The sequence below is a fragment of the Lissotriton helveticus genome, chromosome 8 (assembly GCF_964261635.1).
Source record: "Lissotriton helveticus chromosome 8, aLisHel1.1, whole genome shotgun sequence".
In the NCBI taxonomy this organism is placed as follows: domain Eukaryota; kingdom Metazoa; phylum Chordata; class Amphibia; order Caudata; family Salamandridae; genus Lissotriton; species Lissotriton helveticus.
This window is the reverse complement of record NC_136069.1, coordinates 51,120,133-51,132,632: the sequence shown is the minus strand read 5'-3', so window position 1 is coordinate 51,132,632 and position 12,500 is coordinate 51,120,133. Positions and strand designations below refer to the sequence as shown.

Below are 12,500 nucleotides of genomic sequence, written 5' to 3'. Positions count from 1 at the left end.
TAACCCGGATCCCAAAAACGCTATTTACCCATTGCACAAGTTAACTGCTGAATGATACAGGACTCCTTAAAACATATCTCTAACATATAAGGGTAAATATCCAGGTCATGCATCTAGTTTGTTGAATGGTTCAAATCAAAGTATGAAGACCACTGCTAGCAGCAGGCTGAAATAGCTCAGTTGGGAGAGCGTTAGACTGAAGATCTAAAGGTCCCTGGTTCAATCCCGGGTTTCGGCACAGTTGAGAGGTTCCTTGCTTCTGACAAAAGAGGTCTTGGAATCTGCTACAGTACTTTTTTCTCTATTCATCAAATTTTTTCCAACTGATATACAACACAAGTAATTTAACATAGACTTTGCTTTCTGTCCTCATTCTAAACTTGCTTCCACATTTCTTGCCTTCAGGTTAGACTATGAATGTTTCCCATTTCATGCTTTTTTGTAAAGTAACCTCTTGTCTGCCTTACCTTCAACTTCCCCTTGAACACAGATGTCAGTAGTCAGATGACATTGCTTACCTACTCAGGCCAAATACGTCTGGGTAATATAGTGCTAGTCCATTCAGAGTTAAAAAAACGCTACCTAACCCGGATCCCAAAAACGCTATTTACCCATTGCACAAGTTAACTGCTGAATGATACAGGACTCCTTAAAACATATCTCTAACATATAAGGGTAAATATCCAGGTCATGCATCTAGTTTGTTGAATGGTTCAAATCAAAGTATGAAGACCTCAGCTAGCAGCAGGCCGAAATAGCTCAGTTGGGAGAGCGTTAGACTGAAGATCTAAAGGTCCCTGCTTCAATCCCGGGTTTCTGCACAGTTGAGAAGTTCCATGCTTCTAACAAAATAGGTCTTGGAATCAGCTGTAGTACTTTTTTCTCTATTCATAAAACATGTTTCCAACTGATATACAACACAAGCAATTTAACATAGACTTTACTTTCTGTCCTCCTTTAAACTTGCTTCCACATTTCTTGCCTTCAGGTTACACTATGAATGTTTCCCATTTCATGCTTTTTTGTAAAGTAAACTCTTGTCTGCATTACCTTCAACTTCCCCTTGAACACAGATGTCAGTAGTCAGATGACATTGCTTACCTACTCAGGCCACATACGTCTGGGTAATATAGTGCTAGTCCATTCAGAGTTAAAAAAACGCTACCTAACCCGGATCCCAAAAACGCTATTTACCCATTGCACAAGTTAACTGCTGAATGATACAGGACTCCTTAAAACATATCTCTAACATATAAGGGTAAATATCCAGGTCATGCATCTAGTTTGTTGAATGGTTCAAATCAAAGTATGAAGACCACTGCTAGCAGCAGGCTGAAATATCTCAGTTGGGAGAGCGTTAGACTGAAGATCTAAAGGTCCCTGGTTCAATCCCGGGTTTCGGCACAGTTGAGAGGTTCCTTGCTTCTGACAAAAGAGGTCTTGGAATCTGCTACAGTACTTTTTTCTCTATTCATCAAATTTTTTCCAACTGATATACAACACAAGTAATTTAACATAGACTTTGCTTTCTGTCCTCATTCTAAACTTGCTTCCACATTTCTTGCCTTCAGGTTAGACTATGAATGTTTCCCATTTCATGCTTTTTTGTAAAGTAGCCTCTTGTCTGCCTTACCTTCAACTTCCCCTTGAACACAGATGTCAGTAGTCAGATGACATTGCTTACCTACTCAGGCCAAATACGTCTGGGTAATATAGTGCTAGTCCATTCAGAGTTAAAAAAACGCTACCTAACCCGGATCCCAAAAACGCTATTTACCCATTGCACAAGTTAACTGCTGAATGATACAGGACTCCTTAAAACATATCTCTAACATATAAGGGTAAATATCCAGGTCATGCATCTAGTTTGTTGAATGGTTCAAATCAAAGTATGAAGACCTCAGCTAGCAGCAGGCCGAAATAGCTCAGTTGGGAGAGCGTTAGACTGAAGATCTAAAGGTCCCTGCTTCAATCCCGGGTTTCTGCACAGTTGAGAAGTTCCATGCTTCTAACAAAATAGGTCTTGGAATCAGCTGTAGTACTTTTTTCTCTATTCATAAAACATGTTTCCAACTGATATACAACACAAGCAATTAAACATAGACTTTACTTTCTGTCCTCCTTTAAACTTGCTTCCACATTTCTTGCCTTCAGGTTACACTATGAATGTTTCCCATTTCATGCTTTTTTGTAAAGTAAACTCTTGTCTGCATTACCTTCAACTTCCCCTTGAACACAGATGTCAGTAGTCAGATGACATTGCTTACCTACTCAGGCCACATACGTCTGGGTAATATAGTGCTAGTCCATTCAGAGTTAAAAAAACGCTACCTAACCCGGATCCCAAAAACGCTATTTACCCATTGCACAAGTTAACTGCTGACTGATACAGGACTACTTAAAACATATCTCTAACATATAAGGGTAAATATCCAGGTCATGCATCTAGTTTGTTGAATGGTTCAAATCAAAGTATGAAGACCTCAGCTAGCAGCAGGCCGAAATAGCTCAGTTGGGAGAGCGTTAGACTGAAGATCTAAAGGTCCCTGGTTCAATCCCGGTTTTCGGCACAGTTGAGAGGTTCCTTGCTTTCAACAAAATAGGTCTTGAAATCTGCTGCAGTACTTTTTTCTCTATTCATCAAATTTTTTCGAACTGATATACAACACAAGCAATTTAACATAGACTTTGCTTTCTGTCCTCCTTCTAAACTTGCTTCCACATTTCTTGCCTTCAGGTTAGACTATGAATGTTTCCCATTTCATGCTTTTTTGTAAAGTAAACTCTTGTCTGCATTACCTTCAACTTCCCCTTGAACACAGATGTCAGTAGTCAGATGACATTGCTTACCTACTCAGGCCACATACGTCTGGGTAATATAGTGCTAGTCCATTCGGAGTTAAAAAAACGTTACCTAACCCGGATCCCAAAAACCCTGTTTACCCATTGCACAAGTTAAATGCTGAATGATACAGGACTCCTTAAAACATATCTCTAACATATAAGGGTAAATATCCAGGTCATGCATCTAGTTTGTTGAATGGTTCAAATCAAAGTATGAAGACCTCAGCTAGCGGCAGGCTGAAATAGCTCAGTTGGGAGAGCGTTAGACTGAAGAGCTAAAGGTCTCTGGTTCAATCCCGGGTTTCGGCACAGTTGAGAGGTTCCTTGCTTCTAACAAAATAGGTCTTGGAATCAGCTGTAGTACTTTTTTCTCTATTCATCAAATTCTTTCCAACTGATATACAACACAAGCAATTTAACATAGACTTTGCTTTGTGTCCTCCTTCTAAACTTGCTTCCACATTTCTTGCCTTCAGGTTAGACTATGAATGTTTCCCATTTCATGCTTTTTTGTAATGTAAACTCTTGTCTGCCTTACCTTCAACTTCCCCTTGAACACAGATGTCAGTAGTCAGATGACATTGCTTACCTACTCAGGCCACATACGTCTGGGTAATATAGTGCTAGTCCATTCAGAGTTAAAAAAACGCTACCTAACCCGGATCCCAAAAACGCTATTTACCCATTGCACAAGTAAACTGCTGAATGATACAGGACTCCTTAAAACACATCTCTAACATATAAGGGTAAATATCCAGGTCATGCATCTAGTTTGTTGAATGGTTCAAATCAAAGTATGAAGACCACAGATAGCAGCAGGCCGAAATAGCTCAGTTGGGAGAGCGTTAGACTGAAGATCTAAAGGTCCCTGGTTCAATCCCGGGTTTCGGCACAGTTGAGAGGTTCCTTGCGTCTAACAAAATAGGTCTTGGAATCAGCTGTAGTACTTTTTTCTCTATTCATCAAATTCTTTCCAACTGATATACAACACAAGCAATTTAACATAGACTTTGCTTTGTGTCCTGCTTCTAAACTTGCTTCCACATTTCTTGCCTTCAGGTTAGACTATGAATGTTTCCCATTTCATGCTTTTTTGTAATGTAAACTCTTGTCTGCATTACCTTCAACTTCCCCTTGAACACAGATGTCAGTAGTCAGATGACGTTGCTTACCTACTCAGGCCACATACGTCTGGGTAAAATAGTGCTAGTCCATTCAGAGTTAAAAAAACGCTACCTAACCCGGATCCCAAAAATGCTATTTACCCATTGCACAAGTTAACTGCTGAATGATACAGGACTCCTTAAAACATATCTCTAACATATAAGGGTAAATATCCAGGTCATGCATCTAGTTTGTTGAATGGTTCAAATCAAAGTATGAAGACCACAGCTAGCAGCAGGCCGAAATAGCTCAGTTGGGAGAGCGTTAGACTGAAGATCTAAAGGTCCCTGTTTCAATCCAGGTTTTCGGCACAGTTGAGAGGTTCCTTGCTTTCAACAAAATAGGTCTTGGAATCAGCTGTAGTACTTTTTTCTCTATTCATCAAATTCTTTCCAACTGCTATACAACACAAGCAATTTAACATAGACTTTGCTTTGTGTCCTGCTTCTAAACTTGCTTCCACATTTCTTGCCTTCAGGTTAGACTATGAATGTTTCCCATTTCATGCTTTTTTGTAATGTAAACTCTTGTCTGCATTACCTTCAACTTCCCCTTGAACACAGATGTCAGTAGTCAGATGACGTTGCTTACCTACTCAGGCCACATACGTCTGGGTAATATAGTGCTAGTCCATTCAGAGTTAAAAAAACGCTACCTAACCCGGATCCCAAAAATGCTATTTACCCATTGCACAAGTTAACTGCTGAATGATACAGGACTCCTTAAAACATATCTCTAACATATAAGGGTAAATATCCAGGTCATGCATCTAGTTTGTTGAATGGTTCAAATCAAAGTATGAAGACCACAGCTAGCAGCAGGCCGAAATAGCTCAGTTGGGAGAGCGTTTGACTGAAGATCTAAAGGTCCCTGTTTCAATCCCGGTTTTCGGCACAGTTGAGAGGTTCCTTGCTTTCAACAAAATAGGTCTTGAAATCTGCTGCAGTACTTTTTTCTCTATTCATCACATTTTTTCCAACTGATATACAACACAAGCAATTTAACATAGACTTTGCTTTCTGTCCTCCTTCTAAACTTGCTTCCACATTTCTTGCCTTCAGGTTAGACTATGAATGTTTCCCATTTCATGCTTTTTTGTAAAGTAAACTCTTGTCTGCATTACCTTCAACTTCCCCTTGAACACAGATGTCAGTAGTCAGATGACATTGCTTACCTACTCAGGCCACATACGTCTGGGTAATATAGTGCTAGTCCATTCAGAGTTAAAAAAACGTTACCTAACCCGGATCCCAAAAACGCTATTTACCCATTGCACAAGTTAACTGCTGAATGATACAGGACTCTTTAAAACATATCTCTAACATATAAGGGTAAATATCCAGGTCATGCATCTAGTTTGTTGAATGGTTCAAATCAAAGTATGAAGACCACTGCTAGCAGCAGGCTGAAATAGCTCAGTTGGGAGAGCGTTAGACTGAAGATCTAAAGGTCCCTGGTTCAATCCCGGGTTTCTGCACAGTTGAGAAGTTCCATGCTTCTAACAAAATAGGTCTTGGAATCAGCTGTAGTACTTTTTTCTCTATTCATAAAACATGTTTCCAACTGATATACAACACAAGCAATTTAACATAGACTTTACTTTCTGTCCTCCTTTAAACTTGCTTCCACATTTCTTGCCTTCAGGTTACACTATGAATGTTTCCCATTTCATGCTTTTTTGTAAAGTAAACTCTTGTCTGCATTACCTTCAACTTCCCCTTGAACACAGATGTCAGTAGTCAGATGACATTGCTTACCTACTCAGGCCACATACGTCTGGGTAATATAGTGCTAGTCCATTCAGAGTTAAAAAAACGCTACCTAACCCGGATCCCAAAAACGCTATTTACCCATTGCACAAGTTAACTGCTGACTGATACAGGACTACTTAAAACATATCTCTAACATATAAGGGTAAATATCCAGGTCATGCATCTAGTTTGTTGAATGGTTCAAATCAAAGTATGAAGACCTCAGCTAGCAGCAGGCCGAAATAGCTCAGTTGGGAGAGCGTTAGACTGAAGGTCTAAAGGTCCCTGGTTCAATCCTGGGTTTCGGCACAGTTGAGAGGTTCCTTGCTTCTGACAAAAGAGGTCTTGGAATCTGCTACAGTACTTTTTTCTCTATTCATCAAATTTTTTCCAACTGATATACAACACAAGTAATTTAACATAGACTTTGCTTTCTGTCCTCATTCTAAACTTGCTTCCACATTTCTTGCCTTCAGGTTAGACTATGAATGTTTCCCATTTCATTCATTTTTGTAAAGTAACCTCTTGTCTGCCTTACCTTCAACTTCCCCTTGAACACAGATGTCAGTAGTCAGATGACATTGCTTACCTACTCAGGCCAAATACGTCTGGGTAATATAGTGCTAGTCCATTCAGAGTTAAAAAAACGCTACCTAACCCGGATCCCAAAAACGCTATTTACCCATTGCACAAGTTAACTGCTGAATGATACAGGACTCCTTAAAACATATCTCTAACATATAAGGGTAAATATCCAGGTCATGCATCTTGTTTGTTGAATGGTTCAAATCAAAGTATGAAGACCACAGCTAGCAGCAGGCTGAAATAGCTCAGTTGGGAGAGCGTTAGCCTGAAGATCTAAAGGTCCCTAGTTCAATCCCGGGTTTCGGCACAGTTGAGAGGTTCCTTGCTTCTAACAAAATAGGTCTTGGAATCAGCTGTAGTACTTTTTTCTCTATTCATCAAATTCTTTCCAACTGATATACAACACAAGCAATTTAACATAGACTTTGCTTTGTGTCCTGCTTCTAAACTTGCTTCCACATTTCTTGCCTTCAGGTTAGACTATGAATGTTTCCCATTTCATGCTTTTTTATAATGTAAACTCTTGTCTGCATTACCTTCAACTTCCCCTTGAACACAGATGTCAGTAGTCAGATGACGTTGCTTACCTACTCAGGCCACATACGTCTGGGTAATATAGTGCTAGTCCATTCAGAGTTAAAAAAACGCTACCTAACCCGGATCCCAAAAATGCTATTTACCCATTGCACAAGTTAACTGCTGAATGATACAGGACTCCTTAAAACATATCTCTAACATATAAGGGTAAATATCCAGGTCATGCATCTAGTTTGTTGAATGGTTCAAATCAAAGTATGACGACCACAGCTAGCAGCAGGCCGAAATAGCTCAGTTGGGAGAGCGTTAGACTGAAGATCTAAAGGTCCCTGTTTCAATCCCGGTTTTCGGCACAGTTGAGAGGTTCCTTGCTTTCAACAAAATAGGTCTTGAAATCTGCTGCAGTACTTTTTTCTCTATTCATCAAATTTTTTCCAACTGATATACAACACAAGCAATTTAACATAGACTTTGCTTTCTGTCCTCCTTCTAAACTTGCTTCCACATTTCTTGCCTTCAGGTTAGACTATGAATGTTTCCCATTTCATGCTTTTTTGTAAAGTAAACTCTTGTCTGCATTACCTTCAACTTCCCCTTGAACAGAGATGTCAGTAGTCACATGACATTGCTTACCTACTCAGGCCACATACGTCTGGGTAATATAGTGCTAGTCCATTCAGAGTTAAAAAAACGTTACCTAACCCGGATCCCAAAAACGCTATTTACCCATTGCACAAGTTAACTGCTGAATGATACAGGACTCCTTAAAACATATCTCTAACATATAAGGGTAAATATCCAGGTCATGCATCTAGTTTGTTGAATGGTTCAAATAAAAGTATGAAGACCACTGCTAGCAGCAGGCTGAAATAGCTCAGTTGGGAGAGCGTTAGACTGAAGATCTAAAGGTCCCTGGTTCAATCCCGGGTTTCGGCACAGTTGAGAGGTTCCTTGCTTCTGACAAAAGAGGTCTTGGAATCTGCTGCAGTACTTTTTTCTCTATTCATCAAATTTTTTCCAACTGATATACAACACAAGTAATTTAACATAGACTTTGCTTTCTGTCCTCATTCTAAACTTGCTTCCACATTTCTTGCCTTCAGGTTAGACTATGAATGTTTCCCATTTCATGCTTTTTTGTAAAGTAACCTCTTGTCTGCCTTACCTTCAACTTCCCCTTGAACACAGATGTCAGTAGTCAGATGACATTGCTTACCTACTCAGGCCAAATACGTCTGGGTAATATAGTGCTAGTCCATTCAGAGTTAAAAAAACGCTACCTAACCCGGATCCCAAAAACGCTATTTAGCCATTGCACAAGTTAACTGCTGAATGATACAGGACTCCTTAAAACATATCTCTAACATATAAGGGTAAATATCCAGGTCATGCATCTAGTTTGTTGAATGGTTCAAATCAAAGTATGAAGACCTCAGCTAGCAGCAGGCCGAAATAGCTCAGTTGGGAGAGCGTTAGACTGAAGATCTAAAGGTCCCTGCTTCAATCCCGGGTTTCTGCACAGTTGAGAAGTTCCATGCTTCTAACAAAATAGGTCTTGGAATCAGCTGTAGTACTTTTTTCTCTATTCATAAAAAATGTTTCCAACTGATATACAACACAAGCAATTTACCATAGACTTTACTTTCTGTCCTCCTTTAAACTTGCTTCCACATTTCTTGCCTTCAGGTTACACTATGAATGTTTCCCATTTCATGCTTTTTTGTAAAGTAAACTCTTGTCTGCATTACCTTCAACTTCCCCTTGAACACAGATGTCAGTAGTCAGATGACATTGCTTACCTACTCAGGCCACATACGTCTGGGTAATATAGTGCTAGTCCATTCAGAGTTAAAAAAACGCTACCTAACCCGGATCCCAAAAACGCTATTTACCCATTGCACAAGTTAACTGCTGACTGATACAGGACTCCTTAAAACATATCTCTAACATATAAGGGTAAATATCCAGGTCATGCATCTAGTTTGTTGAATGGTTCAAATCAAAGTATGAAGACCTCAGCTAGCAGCAGGCCGAAATAGCTCAGTTGGGAGAGCGTTAGACTGAAGATCTAAAGGTCCCTGGTTCAATCCCGGGTTTCGGCACAGTTGAGAGGTTCCTTGCTTCTAACAAAATAGGTCTTGGAATCAGCTGTAGTACTTTTTTCTCTATTCATCAAATTTCTTTCAACTGAAATAAAACACAAGCAATTTAACATAGACTTTGCTTTCTGTCCTCCTTCTAAACTTGCTTCCACATTTCTTGCCTTCAGGTTAGACTATGAATGTTTCCCATTTCATGCTTTTTTGTAATGTAAACTCTTGTCTGCATTACCTTCAACTTCCCCTTGAACACAGATGTCAGTAGTCAGATGACATTGCTTACCTACTCAGGCCATATACGTCTGGGTAATATAGTGCTAGTCCATTCAGAGTTAAAAAAACGCTACCTAACCCGGATCCCAAAAATGCTATTTACCCATTGCACAAGTTAACTGCTGAATGATACAGGACTCCTTAAAACATATCTCTAACATATAAGGGTAAATATCCAGGTCATGCATCTAGTTTGTTGAATGGTTCAAATCAAAGTATGAAGACCACAGCTAGCAGCAGGCCGAAATATCTCAGTTGGGAGAGCGTTAGACGGAAGATCTAAAGGTCCCTGTTTCAATCCCGGTTTTCGGCACAGTTGAGAGGTTCCTTGCTTTCAACAAAATAGGTCTTGAAATCTGCTGCAGTACTTTTTTCTCTATTCATCAAATTTTTTCGAACTGATATACAACACAAGCAATTTAACATAGACTTTGCTTTCTGTCCTCCTTCTAAACTTGCTTCCACATTTCTTGCCTTCAGGTTAGACTATGAATGTTTCCCATTTCATGCTTTTTTGTAAAGTAAACTCTTGTCTGCATTACCTTCAACTTCCCCTTGAACACAGATGTCAGTAGTCAGATGACATTGCTTACCTACTCAGGCCACATACGTCTGGGTAATATAGTGCTAGTCCATTCAGAGTTAAAAAAACGTTACCTAACCCGGATCCCAAAAACGCTATTTACCCATTGCACAAGTTAACTGCTGAATGATACAGGACTCCTTAAAACATATCTCTAACATATAAGGGTAAATATCCAGGTCATGCATCTAGTTTGTTGAATGGTTCAAATCAAAGTATGAAGACCTCAGCTAGCGGCAGGCCGAAATAGCTCAGTTGGGAGAGCGTTAGACTGAAGAGCTAAAGGTCTCTGGTTCAATCCCGGGATTCGGCACAGTTGAGAGGTTCCTTGCTTCTAACAAAATAGGTCTTGGAATCAGCTGTAGTACTTTTTTCTCTATTCATCAAATTCTTTCCAACTGATATACAACACAAGCAATTTAACATAGACTTTGCTTTGTGTCCTCCTTCTAAACTTGCTTCCACATTTCTTGCCTTCAGGTTAGACTATGAATGTTTCCCATTTCATGCTTTTTTGTAATGTAAACTCTTGTCTGCCTTACCTTCAACTTCCCCTTGAACACAGATGTCAGTAGTCAGATGACGTTGCTTACCTACTCAGGCCACATACGTCTGGGTAATATAGTGCTAGTCCATTCAGAGTTAAAAAAACGCTACCTAACCCGGATCCCAAAACTCTATTTACCCATTGCACAAGTTAACTGCTGAATGATACAGGACTCCTTAAAACATATCTCTAACATATAAGGGTAAACATCCAGGTCATGCATCTAGTTTGTTGAATGGTTCAAATCAAAGTATGAAGACCACAGCTAGCAGCAGGCTGAAATAGCTCAGTTGGGAGAGCGTTAGACTGAAGATCTAAAGGTCCCTGGTTCAATCCCGGGTTTCGGCACAGTTGAGAGGTTCCTTGCTTCTAACAAATTAGGTCTTGGAATCAGCTGTAGTACTTTTTTCTCTATTCATCAAATTTCTTTCAACTGAAATAAAACACAAGCAATTTAACATAGACTTTGCTTTCTGTCCTCCTTCTAAACTTGCTTCCACATTTCTTGCCTTCAGGTTAGACTATGAATGTTTCCCATTTCATGCTTTTTTGTAATGTAAACTCTTGTCTGCATTACCTTCAACTTCCCCTTGAACACAGATGTCAGTAGTCAGATGACGTTGCTTACCTACTCAGGCCACATACGTCTGGGTAATATAGTACTAGTCCATTCAGAGTTAAAAAAACGCTACCTAACCCGGATCCCAAAAATGCTATTTACTCATTGCACAAGTTAACTGCTGAATGATACAGGACTCCTTAAAACATATCTCTAACATATAAGGGTAAATATCCAGGTCATGCATCTAGTTTGTTGAATGGTTCAAATCAAAGTATGAAGACCACAGCTAGCAGCAGGCCGAAATAGCTCAGTTGGGAGAGTGTTAGACTGAAGATCTAAAGGTCCCTGGTTCAATCCCGGGTTTCGGCACAGTTGAGAGGTTCCTTGCTTCTAACAAAATAGGTCTTGGAATCTGCTGTAGTACTTTTTTATCTATTCATCAAATTTTTTCCAACTGATATACAACACAAGCAATTTAACATAGACTTTGCTTTCTGTCCTCCTTCTAAACTTGCTTCCACATTTCTTGCCTTCAGGTTAGACTATGAATGTTTCCCATTTCATGCTTTTTTGTAATGTAAACTCTTGTCTGCATTACCTTCAACTTCCCCTTGAACACAGATGTCAGTAGTCAGATGACGTTGCTTACCTACTCAGGCCACATACGTCTGGGTAATATAATGCTAGTCCATTCAGAGTTAAAAAAACGCTACCTAACCCGGATCCCAAAAATGCTATTTACCCATTGCACAAGTTAACTGCTGAATGATACAGGACTCCCTAAAACATATCTCTAACATATAAGGGTAAATATCCAGGTCATGCATCTAGTTTGTTGAATGGTTCAAATCAAAGTATGAAGACCACAGCTAGCAGCAGGCCCAAATATCTCAGTTGGGAGAGCGTTAGACGGAAGATCTAAAGGTCCCTGTTTCAATCCCGGTTTTCGGCACAGTTGAGAGGTTCCTTGCTTTCAACAAAATAGGTCTTGAAATCTGCTGCAGTACTTTTTTCTCTATTCATCAAATTTTTTCGAACTGATATACAACACAAGCAATTTAACATAGACTTTGCTTTCTGTCCTCCTTCTAAACTTGCTTCCACATTTCTTGGCTTCAGGTTAGACTATGAATGTTTCCCATTTCATGCTTTTTTGTAAAGTAAACTCTTGTCTGCATTACCTTCAATTTCCCCTTGAACACAGATGTCAGTAGTCAGATGACATTGCTTACCTACTCAGGCCACATACGTCTGGGTAATATAGTGCTAGTCCATTCAGAGTTAAAAAAAACGTTACCTAACCCGGATCCCAAAAACGCTATTTACCCATTGCACAAGTTAACTGCTGAATGATACAGGACTCCTTAAAACATATCTCTAACATATAAGGGTAAATATCCAGGTCATGCATCTAGTTTGTTGAATGGTTCAAATCAAAGTATGAAGACCTCAGCTAGCGGCAGGCCGAAATAGCTCAGTTGGGAGAGCGTTAGACTGAAGAGCTAAAGGTCTCTGGTTCAATCCCGGGTTTCGGCACAGTTGAGAGGTTCCTTGC

General features: G+C 39.7%; 7 non-coding genes across 7 annotated transcripts; all 7 read left to right on the top strand.

The window, feature by feature from the left end:
* The first annotated feature begins 165 nt into the window (after positions 1-165).
* Positions 166-238, top strand: TRNAF-GAA (transfer RNA phenylalanine (anticodon GAA)). Its single transcript has one exon. It is a non-coding gene; the product is annotated as a tRNA-Phe (tRNA).
* A 3,425-nt stretch (positions 239-3,663) lies between these two features.
* Positions 3,664-3,736, top strand: TRNAF-GAA (transfer RNA phenylalanine (anticodon GAA)). Its single transcript has one exon. It is a non-coding gene; the product is annotated as a tRNA-Phe (tRNA).
* Positions 3,737-5,412: 1,676 nt separating this feature from the next.
* TRNAF-GAA (transfer RNA phenylalanine (anticodon GAA)) lies at positions 5,413-5,485 on the top strand. The gene has a single exon. It is a non-coding gene; the product is annotated as a tRNA-Phe (tRNA).
* Positions 5,486-7,744: 2,259 nt separating this feature from the next.
* TRNAF-GAA (transfer RNA phenylalanine (anticodon GAA)) lies at positions 7,745-7,817 on the top strand. Its single transcript has one exon. It is a non-coding gene; the product is annotated as a tRNA-Phe (tRNA).
* A 1,093-nt stretch (positions 7,818-8,910) lies between these two features.
* Positions 8,911-8,983, top strand: TRNAF-GAA (transfer RNA phenylalanine (anticodon GAA)). The gene has a single exon. It is a non-coding gene; the product is annotated as a tRNA-Phe (tRNA).
* A 1,675-nt stretch (positions 8,984-10,658) lies between these two features.
* TRNAF-GAA (transfer RNA phenylalanine (anticodon GAA)) lies at positions 10,659-10,731 on the top strand. Its single transcript has one exon. It is a non-coding gene; the product is annotated as a tRNA-Phe (tRNA).
* A 510-nt stretch (positions 10,732-11,241) lies between these two features.
* On the top strand, positions 11,242-11,314 carry TRNAF-GAA (transfer RNA phenylalanine (anticodon GAA)). Its single transcript has one exon. It is a non-coding gene; the product is annotated as a tRNA-Phe (tRNA).
* Positions 11,315-12,500: the final 1,186 nt, after the last annotated feature.